Here is a 12,291-nt window from a genome sequence, read left to right as displayed (position 1 = left end):
ATATCTTCAGTATGTCAGTATCTCTAACAGAAAAATATGAAATAATCTTCTAGATTGATGGTAACAGAAGATATCAGCTTATGATATATCTGAATCTTGATTAAAATGTGGAGAAAATACTCTGATAATCTCATTTTAATTTTTTATTAATGATTTTGTCAAGATTGTGGTATAAGAGGGGTACAATTCCCACCACCAGAGTTCCATATCCCATTTCCTCTATTGGAGGTTTCCCTATTTTTTATCCCTCTGGGAGTATAGACCAAATATCTTTATGTGGAGAAGATTGTGGAAGGTCTGGCTTCTGTAATTGCTTCTCCTCTGGATATGGCATTGACATGGCAATCCATACTCGCAGACTGTTTCTCTCTTTCCCTAGTGGAGTAGGGTTATGAGGAGATAGGGTTCCAGGACTCATTGTTGAGGTCTTTTGCCCATGGAAATCAGGTTGGCATTATGGTAGCATCTGCAATTTGGTGGCTGAAATATATTAAGATATAAAGCAAACAGATTTGATTAATAATCAGGAGCTTAAATGTAAGAGTACAGCAGATGTAATTTGGGTCTTCATGTTGGAAGAAGCTAGGAAGTCTATTTTAGGTTTATTCCAAGGGGCCCATGACTTTACCAGTTTTTTGCCTGAGCTCCACAGCTAACATGTTGGTGGGCTAAAAGTATTGTCTGGGAAGATGGTGTCAGAGTTGAGGATAGGATTAGAAAGCTTGATCAGGGCAGAGAGAAGCTCCCAAATATGGGAAAAGTATGTAAATACTATTAACTATAACCTCCATAAATCTGACCTAGGAGCCATGTCTTCATATCTAGCACAGGACCCTGTGTGACCTCTGCATCCCTGTCAGTCTGAGCTCACATTCCATGGTCATGGCTAGGAATATTCTAGGCTGCATTCATTTCAGAACTAGTCTTTGAATGACAGAGTATATTGACCCAGTCTCCCTTCAGAGGATACTATCATTGTTGTTTCACATTGAGGGTAACGTCCTATAGAGGCCCACAAGAGGGAAGTTCTAAAAAGGTAGTGTCTCTTTGTCTCTGCCCATTGTCTCTGTTTGAATGAATAAGTCAGTCTGAGAGTGAAGTGGTGAATTGTGTGAAACCCTAACTCTGCAAATAAATAAATGCATGAGTTAAAATATAAAATGCACAAGTTATGTTATGTTTCCAATTTTTATAAAGCAGATGCTTTATTAATCAAAAGTCATGGATACAGAATTCCCTTTGAAATAAAAGAAAGTCCACCTAGTATCCAAGGTAGTATACAATATTGATATCCACTACTAGAACCATACATATGTGGAGGGAACAAAAGGAGAAAGCTGAGACTCAGGGACTGAGAAGGAATAGAAGTTGGTGTGTGTGTGTGTGTGTGTGCGCGCTCTTAATTGTCTTTTTACTTCCCACATACACTTTCCAGTATGCAAATGACCACTCAAATTTAGTAATCTGAGCCCCTCTTTTTAATCTCAGATCACTTCACCATGAACTTGATCAGACTCAAATTTTAAGTATACTAATAAAAAAATTCCATCTCTATTTTTATACATTTTATAATTCATTACTAGTAGGATCAATCTAAAATATACATTACATATATAAAATACACATATAGAGAGAGACAGAGATAGAGAGACAGAAAGTTTGTTGACCAAAAGCTCATTGTTGGTTACCACTGTTAAATGGGAAGTAGTTTATATAACCAAAAGCATAGTGATCATGTAGAGAATAATGGAGAAGAAAAGATGAGATAAAGGAGTAGGATTCATATCTCATAGAATTAAGAAAAATAATTTTTGTTTTCAGGGTTATTTCTGGGACTTGGTGGCTGCATGATGGACATGGTTCGTGTCAGCCATTTTGTTTTTCTTTATTTTCTGATAGAGACAGAGAGAAAGAGAAAGTGAAAGAGAGAGAGAGAGATAAAGAAGGATATCTGCAGCACTGGTCCACCTTTCATGAAACAGCCCTCTGCCAATGGAGCCCAGGGGCTTGAATTTGGATCCTCACTCTGTTAACATGTGTGCTCAAACAGTTGCACCACTGCCTGGCCCCACACATCACATAGAATCTTGGGTGAATATTTTTAGGTGTGATGTATAGTAACTTGTATTTGCACTTCTGCTATTCACAACACTCTAATTTGTAAGAGCAATTGTGATAAGTACTCATCTTTCAAAAATCCATCTGGCATAGCTACCTTCTTAAGCTCAACTGCTTAGTAGAACACCAGCCCCTCAAACCGGTCATCTCCAGAAGGACCATGTTAGAAATCTCATCAGTCAATTCCTAACACAGCATCAGGAAGCTATTTAAAGACTTTAAGTAGGCATAGAATATACTTGACAAGGATGGACTTATATACTATGAAGCTCACTCAGGCTTCAGAGTAGAGAACAGATAGTTGTAGAAAGATAAAAGCAAGGTGGTCCAAGAGGTGGTGCAGTAGATGAAGTGTTGGATTCTCAATCATGAGGTCCTGAGTTCAATCCCCGGCAGCACATGTACCAGAGTGATGTCTGGTTCTTTCTCTCTCTCTCCTATCTTCATGAATAAATAAATAAAATTTGAAGAAGAAAGAAAGATAAAAGCAGGGAGACTAATTCAGAACCTTTTAAAAACTAAGTAAGTGTTGATAATATTTAAATTAGACAGCTGGTAAGGATGGAAAGAACTGGACAAATAAAATACTTCATGGAATTATGCACTATAATCTTATAATGTTGCAATCCATAATTAATCACAAATAGAAAATGAAGAAAAATAAGGTATTTATTTTATTTTTTGCCTCCAAGGTGATTGCTGGGGCTCAGTGCCTGCATTACGAATCTACTGCTTTTGGTGGCCATTTTTTCCGATTTTATTAGCTATAACAGAGATAAACTGAGAGAGCAGGAGGTGATAGAAAGGAAAGAGAAAGGCACCTGAAGACCTGCTTCACTGCTTATGAGGAGACCCCCTTGAAAGTGGGGATCTGGGGGACTGAACCAGGTTGCCTGAGTGGGTCCTTGCACCTCATACTATGTGCGCTGAACCGCTTGCACCACCACCCCGCCCCCTAAAAATACTTGACTAAACAATATTTGTAGCACCTTGGAGTACTTTGAACAGGGAGGGTGAGGGAAACAGCACCTGCATGGATGCTAGTACCTTTATTTCTGATAGAAAAGTGAGAAGATAAAGTTTTGCAGACATTTCAAAACCAATGTTTCCTCAATTTAAGAAAAAAATCAGTTAAAAAGATGAAAAAAGGAGCATTACATCTTTTAAAATCTATACTAAATGCCCCTTTTCCAACTAAGCCATAATCATCTTATTGATCTAGCCCTATTTTTTCCCTTCTCTCTCTGCCTTTTGTTCTTGACTAAGTTGTGTTCCATACTCTGGCCCAAGTGTGCTCTCAGGGAAAATAAAGTTAATCTATTGTTACTTAATCTGACTAAAATTCTTTTCCCATCAGTTCCCTATTGCTCATAGGATGTTAGTTAAATCCCTAAATTTGCCTAAAAACAAGTGTATTGCATATGAACTTTGTTGACATTTTGTGCCTCACCATTCACCACTCCCCAGTTTTTTAAGATTTGGTGTATTTCATGATGACATTTAGAATAAGATAAGTTTTGGCTTCTTGGTTTTCTCTCTCAGTTCTTCTCTGGAACTCCCTTTAACTATCGATTGTCTTTTTGAACCCTAAGACAGCAAGAACCTCACATCTCCACTATAGAGCCCCTACTTCCCCCAGTCCTGGAACCCTTGGATAGGGCCCACTTTCCCGTATGCCTCTACCAATCCAAACCAAATAATATTGCATCCGCCGATCACAACCTAACCAACACAACGATTACCACCTCAACATGCTTCACCTCAGGCTGTGTCCAGAGACTTCACGTGTGGAATGACAACCCTTCAGCTTCATTACTCGGGTGAGACCTTTCCTTTTATAGTACACTCTAATTCCATCTCAGGTAGTTCACTTTCTAACAAAGTCCCATAACCTAGATATACACCAGTTTCTGTGAGAGAGAGCTTATGTGCACACGTATCCATAAACTACTGCAAAATATATACCCGAAAGCAGAAGTACACTAGAGTTTGCAGTGAGTACCTCCCTAACACTTCCTCTCCACTATTCCAAGCTTGGGATCCATGATTGCTCAACAAATTGTTTGGCTTCGTATGTTAACTCTCTTTTCAATCACCAGGTTCCAGATGCCACCAGGATGCTGGCCAGGCTTCCCTGGATTGAAGACCCCACCAATGTGTCCTGGAGCTCAGCTTCCCCAGAGACACACCTTACTAGGGAAAGAGAGAGGCAGACTGGGAGTATGGACCGACCAGTCAACGCCCATGTTCAGTGGGGAAGCAATTACAGAAGCCAGACCTTCTATCTTCTGCAACCCTCAACGACCCTGGGTCCATGCTCCCAGAGGGCTAGAGAATGGGAAAGCTACCATGGGAGGGGGTGGGTTATGGGGATTGGGTGGTGGGAATTGTGTGGAGTTGTACCCCTCCTACCTTATGTTTTTGTTCACTAATCCTTTCTTAAATAAAAAATTTAAAAAATAAATAAATAAATAAATACCTTAGATTTTACCTCCTCCTACTGGGACTAAAAAGAATAAATATTTTTACATCAGCCTAAATTGAAAACACTTATCTTTTTCTTTGAGTGCTTCATAAGCCAGGCTCTCCTATAAAACTATATTTTTATATTTATTTTTTTATAAAGTATCAAATTGTTTATTACATTTATTTAAATACCATAATAGTATTTTGTAGTTTATTTGTAGAGGATGTGGTAGTATAACACTCAGTAGAGAAAGTTTATCAGATTAGTACTGGCCTATGAGAGTTTTCTTAGTAATTGCCTTAGTATTTATTATTTATAAAAGCTACATTTGTTATTTATGAAAGACACATACCTTTGGTAACTGGAGTGGTAAAGCTATCAGGGGAAGGATGGTATACGGAGGTCTGGTGATGGGAATTGTGCGAAGTTGTACCCCTCTTATTCTTATGTTTTGTGATTGTTTCCTTTTTATAAATAAATAAAAAAATGAATAAAAATTAAAATCAATTAGAAAATGGGTTATCTGCCGGTCCAAATGGATTGGAATTTTTCTATGTCTATTGTAGATTTTGTGTCCTGATCAAAATGTGGTTGCATCAGACTTGAATAGTAAAGGAAAATTATATGTAGATGAACTGTATCTTCAGAAATTATGGAGAAAATCATATTCCTTTAAAATCAAAGTAGAGTAAGCGATTTTTCAGGGATTCTGCTTAAGAGTAGTTCCTTTGGAGACATAGGTTAGAGATTTATTATTTTCATAAATAAGAAGAAAGTCATATTTTGTCAAATCTATTTCCACTTTAGCTGTTTTTTATTTTAAATTTATTTATAAAGTAAAAAATCTGTTTTTAAACTACCTATTTGCTTATTTATTTATTTATTTTGGATAGAGCCAGGGAGAAATTTAGATGTAAGGGGGAGATAGACATGTATCACTGTTTCACTGCTTGGGAAGCTCCCCTCTGCAGATGGGCATTGGAAGCTTGAACTTGAATCCTTGTGTACTGTACCATGAGCTCTACTGGGTGAGTCACTGCCCAATCCTCCACTATGACTTTTTTTAAAAAAAGTCTTCACCAAAAATGGTGTTCATAGATATCTCATTATTTTTACTTTATTAATCATTCATTCCTTGTTATCAATATGTTGGTGATACTTAAGATATATTGCTTGAATTTACTCAATTAAAACCCCTATTTTGAAAAATTACATGAGTTTCCTTTTTTCCCTAAGCACTTTTGCATCTTTTTACTCTGATATTAGGTGTATCTACTTCGAATTTACTTTAGTATGGTTTTTAAAATAATATTAAGTTGAATTATTGTTTCACTATTTGTTTACTTAAGTCTAATTTTATTTATATATTTGATTTTCACCAGAGCACTGTGTTCAGTCTGACTTAGAGTGGTACTAGGGATTGAACCTGAATCTCAGGCATAAAAATCTTAAACTACTATGCAATCTCTCTAGCTCGTTAGCAGTCTAATTTTAGAATGCCATTCTATTTACAAATATATTTGGAGGATAGTATAATTTCCATATACTCACATTCAATATTCTCTATAGTCAATATCTTAGCACATTAAACATGTAAACAACATTTGTCACAGTGAATGAAATCACATTAATACATTATTATTAACAAAAGCTCACATGACTCAAATGCCCACATTTTTTAGCTAATTGTCCCTTTTATTTTGTATGACAACACATTACTCTGAGTTCTCGAGTCTCCTGTGTACCTTTTATGTGTGACACTGTGACAGTTATTTTTATCATGGATGAATTTTGAGGAGTCATTGTCAGGGATGTTTACTGTGTCCCTCAGGTAGAATTTGCATGGTGTTTTTCTCATAAAAAAACAACAGTCATGAGTCTTGGGGAGGAATAGCTAAATGGTGAAATGTTATTTCCATTTTAACATCTCAAGGGTGTTAATGCTGCAAACATGTTTTTTATCACTGTTGCTGTGAATATTTAAAAAAAAAACATCAGATGGGAGTTGGGCGGTGGAGCAGCAGGTTAAGTGCATGTGGTGCAAAGCACAAGGACCAGCATAAGGATCTTGGTTGGAGCCTCTGGCTCCCCACTTGCAGGGGAGTCATTTCATAGGTCTGCAGGTGTCCCTCTTTGTCTCCCTCTCTCTGTCCTCCCCCCCCTCCATTTCTCTCTGCCCTAACAATGACGACATCAATAACAACAACAACAATGAAAAACAAGGACAACAAAATGGAAAATAAACAAATATAAAAAATTTTAAAAATATGACATATATATTATATCTCACGCCTTCCTATGTTTCTGATTCAGTGAGAATAGAGTGGACCCATATACCACTGGACTGGGACTGACTTGTTTTTGTTGACCTGGGTCAACAAAACTCACTGGGTCAGTGAGAACCATTGTTGTAAAGCAAAAGAGTATGAATTATAGGCAGTGCCTGGTTCCAGAAATACATTTTGTTTTATGTACATCATATCTCAATAAATTTGACATAAACAAATAAAAGAGAATTTAAAAATATTAATTAAAGAAAGAACACATGAGTTCTGGGGCAATCGTCCTGGCCCTCTTTCTTCCTAGATAAAGGATCCATTTCTTTCTTATAAATTCTTTTTTTTTTATTATTTAAGAAAGGAGACATTAACAAAACCATAGAATAAGAGGGGTATAATTCCGCACAATGCCCATAACCCGATCTCCATATCCCATCCCCTCCCCTGATAGCCTTCCCATTCTCTATCTCTCTGGGAGTATGGATCCTGGGTTGTGTGGGTTGCAGAGGGTGGAAGGTCTGGCTTCTGTAATTGCTTCCCCACTGAACATGGGCATTGACTGGTCGATCCATACTCCCAGTCTGTCTCTCTCTTTCCCTAGTAGGGTGGGGCTCTGAGGAAGTGGAGCTCCAGTATACACTGATGGGGTCGTCTGTCCAGGCAAGTCTGGTCAGCATCTTGCTGGCATCTGGAACCTGGTGGCTGAAAAGAGAGTCAACATACAAAGCCAAACAAATTGTTGAACAATCATGGACCTAAAGACTGCAATAGTGCAGATGAAGTGTTGGGGGTATTCCCTGCATGCTCTTGTGTACTTCTGCTTTCAGGTATATATTTTCCCCCTACTTTATGGGCATGGGTGAACCTATGCTCTATCTCAGGGGATCTAGACTATATCTAGGTTTGGGGACTTTATTGGGGAGTGGAACACCTGGAATGGAATTAGAGAATACTATGAAAGGAAAGGTCTCACCCGAGTGATGAAGCTGAAGGGTTGTCATTCCACACCTGGAGTCTCTGGTCACAGTCTGAAGTGAAGCATGCTGGGGTGGCATTCGTTGTGTTGATTAGGTTGGGATCCGCGGATGCAATATTATTTTATTTGAATTGAGAGCAGCATGCATAAAAGTGGGCCCCACCCTAAGGTTCTGGGGGAAATATAGGCTCTATAGTGGAAATGTGAGGTTCCTGTTGTGTTAGGGTTCAAGAAGACAATGGATAGTTATTGTTATCATCAGATTATTTGGTGATAGGGTTAACTTTGGAAAGTCCCTTTGATAGGGTTTTGGGTATAGTAACCAGCATCTTGTATATAGCTGTGTTGTCGGTTGCTTCTGTTCTCCCTGGCCTAGGCTTTTGGGAGAGAACATATCAAAGACAGCCTATGTATTAAAAAGACTCAGTCTGTATTTTAAGAAGTTCTGGACATATCATCAGTTTTTCGCCTCATATTAATTAAGTAGTGGTTTATATAATGTTTACACTTTAATAGGATTGTACATAAATGCCACTCCCACCACCAAAAGACTGTGTCCCATCCACACCACCCACCCCCGCACCCCCACCCTCCACTGAGCTGGGAAGCCCAATGGCCACCCTCCCCTTCACCACAGGGTTTTTACTTTGGTGCCCTGCTCTCAATTTAATCAGATCCTGCTTTTAGTTTCCCTTTCTGTTCTTCTTTCTCAACTTCTGTTGATGAATGGGGACATCCCATACTCATCTTTATCTTTCTGACTTAGCTTATCTTTCTTATAAATTTTATGCCTCTGTTCCTTTATATGCAAAACAAGTAGAAAATTCTGTTTTCATTTTGATGATATTTATTCTTCCAATCCATGAGCATGGGATGTCTTTACATTTCTTGGTATCATTTTCTATTTCCTTGAATAGTGACTCAGTTTTCAGTATACAAGTCTTTCATTTCTTTGGTCAGGATTATTCCTAGGTATTTTATTGATTTTGCTGCCACAGTGAATGAGAGTGATTTCTGGATGTCTTCTTCTTCAAATTTAGTGTTTTCATAAAAAATGCCACTGATTTTTGTACATTGATTTTGTAGCCTAACACCTTGCTATATTACCTAATAACTTCCAGTAGTTTTCTGCTGGATTCTTTAGGTTTTTCTATGTGTACTATCATGTCATCTGCAAATAGTGAGAGCTTGACTTCTTCCCTTCTAATCTATTCCTTTGATTTCTTTCTCTTGCCTGATTGCTATGGCAAGGACTTCCAATACTATGTTGAAGAGTAATGGTGATAATGGACAGCCCTGTCTAGTCCCCCATCTGAGGGGGAATGCTTTCAGCTTCTGTCCACTGCATATGATGTTGGCTGTAGGTTTCCTATATATGGATTCCACTATCTTGAGGAATTTCCCACCTATTCTCATTTTTTGTAGTGTTTTTAGCATGAATGGGTGTTGGATTTTGTCAAAGGGTTTCTCTGCATTAATTGAGATAGTTATGTAGTGTTATATTTTGCTTTTATTGATGTGGTAAATGACATTGATTGACTTACATATGTTGAAACAGCCTTGCATTCCTAGGATAAATCCCACTTGGCCGTGATGAACAATCTTTTTCATATACTGCTGTATCTGGTTGGCCAGGATCTTGTTTAGTATTTTAGCATCTATGAATATTCTCCCCAGAGCCATATGCAAATTTAAAGTGTTACCCATCAAAATTTCACCAAGCTTCTTTAAGAGAATAGAATAAAAACTATAATCATTTATCTGGAACCAGAAAACACCTAAAATTGCCAAAATCATCTTGAGGAAAAGAAACAGAAATGGAGGCATCACACTCCCAGATCTCAAAATATATTATAAGGCCATCATCATCAAAACAGCCTGGTACTGGAACAAAACTAGGCACAGAGACCAGTGGAACAGACTTGAAAGCCAAGAAGTAAACCCCCATACCTATAGACATCTAATATTTGATAAGGGGGCCCAAAGAGTTAAATGGAGAAAGGAGGCTTTCTTCAATAAATGGTTCTGGGACAACTGGGTTGAAACATGCAGAAGAATGAAACTGAACCACCTTACCTCACCAGAAACAAAAATCAACTCCAACTGGATCAAGGACCTGCATGTTAGACCAGAAACTATCAAATACTTAGAGGAAAATATTGGTAGAACACTTTCCCACCTAAACCTCAAGGACATCTTTGATGAAACAAACCCAACTGCAAGGAAGGCTAAAGCAGAGACAAACCATCAGATTGAAAAGTTTCTACACAGCCAAAGAAACTATCACACAAAAAGACCCCTCACAGAATAGGAGTTCTTCACATGCCATACATCAGACAAGAGACTAATCATCAAAATATACAAAGAGCTCCACAAACTTAGCAACAAAAAAAGCAAATGACCCCATTCAAAAATGGGCAGAGGATATGAACAGAACATTCACTGCAGAAGAGATCCAAAAGGCTAGCAAACACATGAAAAATTGCAAAGAAAGAGAGAAAGGAAGAGAGAAAAAAGGAAGGGAAGGATAGAATCCGGGATACCATTGTGTTGCCTCATAAACCCATTTTTTTCTTTATTTTAATCATTATTTAATAAGGGGGAGGGTAGAAGTAGAGATATAATTGTTTTTATAGAGTTAACTGTGCCTTAAGTTGCAAATGGAAGGCTTTACTTAATCATGCTATTCTTTTTTTTAAAAAAAATTATTATCTTTATCTATTGAATAGAGACAGTCAGAAATCGAGAGAGAGATAGGGAGAGAGAGAGACAGAGAGACACCTGCAGTACTGCTTTACCACTGGCAAAGCTTTTCCCCCTGTAGGTGGGGACCAGGGGCGAACCCAGGTCCATGCACACTGTGACATTTTTGCTCAACCAGGTGCACCACCACCAGACCCAACATGTTGTTCTGAATAGAGTCATAGAATGGCAAAAATCTGACATACTATGTAATATAAGCATTTATAAATAGGCTGGGAAGATAACTCACCTGGGGAAACCCCTACTTTGACATGCATGAGGCCTCAGTTTGAGCTAGGCCTCCACCAAATGGGGGAAAGTTTTGTACTATGGTGTCTCTCTGTCTCTGTTTCTCTCTATCTGGAAAAAAAAGTTTGGTACCTGAGCAGTGAAGCCCTGGTGACAACTTTGCATGATATATATATATATATATATATATATATATATATGTATATATGTATGTATGTATTCATAACCACTGAAGTACCTTCCTCCCTCCACACTCAGCTACCACAGAGCACTAAGTCAGAATCTTAAAGCAAACTACCCAGGACTTTAGTAATTGGTGTGGTGTGCAACTATAACTTTATAATCTTTTAAGCCATTATTAAATAGATAATAATTGCATTATATTAAAAAATGGAGACCCCAAAATCTTCATCTACAACATTCTTGCCTTTAGGTTCATGATTAGTCATCAATTTGTTCTGCTTTGTATCTTAACTCTTCTTTTAGCCACCAGGTTCCAGATGCTACCATGATGCCAACCTGACTTCCCTGGGAAGACAACCCCACCAATGTGTCCTGGAGCCCTGTCTCCCTAGACCCCTGTCCCACTAGGGAAAGAGAGAGAGAGGCTGGGAGTATGGATCAGTCTTCCAATGCCCATGTTCAGTGGGGAGACAATTACAGAAGCCAGACCTTCCACCTTCTCCTTAATAAGCCTGGGTCCATACTCCCAGAGGGAGAAAGAATAGAAAATCTTTCAAGGGAGGGGATGCGATACAGAGTTCTGGTGGTAGGAATTTTACCCCTGTTATCCTATAGTCTTGTCAATATTTCCATTTTATTTAAAAAAAAAAAAAAGAAAGCTGTCAATCTAGTTGCAGGTGCTGATATATACCGCTAGATGGCAGCATGTCCCTATAGCCACGAACATTCCCTGCCTAAAATATTCAATAAATTACACTGAAGTGGTAAAACCCTGGGTACATCAAAGAAACAAACAGAGTTTTCAGGAGCAAATAATTTTACTTCTTTCAGTAGAAACATAGTATGTGGATAAGAAAATAATTAAGTTATACTTTTTACTCTCAAAGAACTCTTACATACTTAATAAGAGGCATTTTCTTTGTATTGAAATAACATCAATTTTGTTCAAACCCTTCTCTGATGGTGAGACTTAAATAAGGTCCTAAAACCCCAAAGTTTTAAAGGATTTGCATTTATGTATTCACAAGCCTTTATTATTATAGTATGTTTGAGGCTTTTTAAATAGAACTACATATACTATAAACAAAAGTTAACTACTACTCTAGGAATTGTAAATGATGTTTACTTTTTTATTTCATTAGTTTCAGTATTTTAGTGTGTATGTCTTTTCTTTTCTTTTTTTTTTTTTTTTTTTTGTAAATTGGCTATTGTGGGGAGCCACATGTGCCCTCAAGGTTGCTATTGGTGTGGCCACATAGCCATTGTTCACAGAGGGC

Source organism: Erinaceus europaeus, chromosome 3 (genome assembly GCF_950295315.1).
Source record: "Erinaceus europaeus chromosome 3, mEriEur2.1, whole genome shotgun sequence".
Taxonomy (NCBI): domain Eukaryota; kingdom Metazoa; phylum Chordata; class Mammalia; order Eulipotyphla; family Erinaceidae; genus Erinaceus; species Erinaceus europaeus.
This window is presented reverse-complemented; position numbering follows the sequence as displayed.